Below are 2,338 nucleotides of genomic sequence, written 5' to 3'. Positions count from 1 at the left end.
CCATAGATTCATCACTCTCTGGCTAAAGAAGTTTCTCAATATCTCCAATCTAAAAGGTCTTTCCTTTACTCTAAGGCTGTACCCTCGGGTCCTAATCTCTCCTACCAATGGAAATATCTTCCAAACATCTACCCTCTCCAGGCCATTCAGTATTCTGTAAGTTTCAATTAGATCCCTCCTCATCCTTCTAAACTCCACCGACTATAGATCCAGAGTCCTTAAACGTTCTTCATATGTTAGGCTTTTCATTCCTGGGACCATTCTCATGAACCTTCTCTGAAAAAGCTCCAAGGCTTTTTCTTCCTGAGATAGGGGCCCAAAACTGCACACAGTAGTCCAAATGTGGTCTGACCAGAGCCTTATAGAGCCTCAGAAGTATGTCCCTGTTTTTATATTCAGGTCCTCTCAAAATAAATGTCATCATTGCATTTGCTTTCCTAACTACTGACTTAACCTACAAGTTTACCTTAACAGAATCCTAGACTAGAACACAAAAGTCTCTTTGCACTTCTGACTTCTGAATTTTCACCCATTTAGAAAATAGTCCATGCCTCTATTCTTCCTATCAAAGTGCATGATTTCACTCTTTTCCACATTGTTTTCCATCTGCCACTTCTTTGCCAACTCTCCTGACCTGTCTAAATCCTCCTCACCTCCTCAATGCTTCCTGTCCCTTTAGCTATCTTTGTATCATCTGCAAACGTAGCCAGAATGCCCTCAGTTCCTTCATCTAGATCATTAATGTATAAAGTGAAAAGTTGTTGTCCCAACACTGAGCCTTGCGGACACCACTAGTCACCGGTGCCACCCTGATAAGGACACCTTCACCCCCACTCTCTGCTTTCTGCCAAACAGCCCAAGTTTCTATCCATGATAGCATCTTGCCTCTAACACCATGGGCCCTTATCTTACTCAGTAGCCTCCTGTGCGACATCTTGTCAAAGGCCTTCTGGATGTCCAGATGGTTAGCACTGCTGCCTCACAGCACCAGGGTCCCAGGTTCGATTCCAGCCTTAGATGATTATCTGTGTGGAGTTTGCACATTCTCTCCGTGACTGCGTGGGTTTCCTCTGAGTGCTCTGGTTTCCTCCCACAATCCAAAGATGTGCAGATCAGGTGAATTGGCCATGCTAAATTGCCCATACGGTTAGGTGCATTAGTCAGAGGGAAATGGGTCTGGGTGGGTTACTTTTCGGAGGGTCGGTGTGGACTTGTTGGGCCAAAGGGCCTGTTTCCACCCTGTAGGGAATCTAATCTTAGGAATCTAATAACATCCTTTGGCTCTCCTTGGTCTAACCTGCTCATTACTTCATCAAGGAATTCTAGAAGATTTGTCAGGCATGACTTCCCCTTGGTGAAACCATTCCAATTTTGCCCTATTTTACCATACACTTCCAAGTATTCAGAGAATACCCAAGTATACTTGTTTGTCATTACAACAATGTACTTATTTAGAATAGCTTTCATAGCATAAGTTCTTAGTTCTCATACGGTTTACATCAATATGGGAGTAGAACAGCAAATATTTAGCAGAACATGATAGCCAGCTGAGATCTTCATCCTTCAACTGTTCACTCCATGTTGCCTTGGGCCATCGCTTATGATTGAGTCAGCTACATGAAGTATCTTTTAGTATGTTAACTTGGAATGTGCAGCTTAAAAGAACATCATCCTGATATCCACGCAAAATTACAAGCAGTACAACTTGTCATTCAGAGACAACAGGGGGATGACTTCGCTCAGACTGCACTCGATCAAGTTACTCAACAGACAGCCAGCCATGACTTCAAAATAAATGGAGGTTTGATATCATTTGCTTTCTTTAAGAAAACTGTATAAAGATCGATCACAGTGTGAGGGGCTGCAGAACACCAATGAGATCTTGCATTGAATTGGCCAAGACAGAGGGCATATGATGAAAGGGTGCAAAGAACGTCATGGACTCCATTCAACATATGGTTATCATGCCAGGTCTCATCAAAGTACTGCTGGTGTAGATAGCAGTCAAGATTGCATAATTGCTTTGTGGCTTTAAAACAAAGTGGGAAATCATCTCTCACAAACTTGATCGAGTTTTTTGATGAAGTAACAAAGACGATTGATGAGGGCAGAGCAGTAAATGTGATCTATATGGGCTTCAGTAAGACGTTCGACAAGGTTCCCCATGGGAGACTGATTAGCAAAGTTGGATCTCATGGAATAGAGGGAGAACTAGCCATTTGGATACAGAACTGGCTCAAAAGTAGAAGACAGAGGGTGGTGGTGGAGGGTTGTTTTTCAGACTGGAGGCCTGTGATCAGTGGAGTGCCACAAGGATCGGTGCTGGGTCCACTACTTT

This window comes from Chiloscyllium plagiosum, chromosome 4 (genome assembly GCF_004010195.1).
Source record: "Chiloscyllium plagiosum isolate BGI_BamShark_2017 chromosome 4, ASM401019v2, whole genome shotgun sequence".
Lineage (NCBI taxonomy): Eukaryota > Metazoa > Chordata > Chondrichthyes > Orectolobiformes > Hemiscylliidae > Chiloscyllium > Chiloscyllium plagiosum.
Note: the sequence above shows the minus strand (reverse complement) of the source record.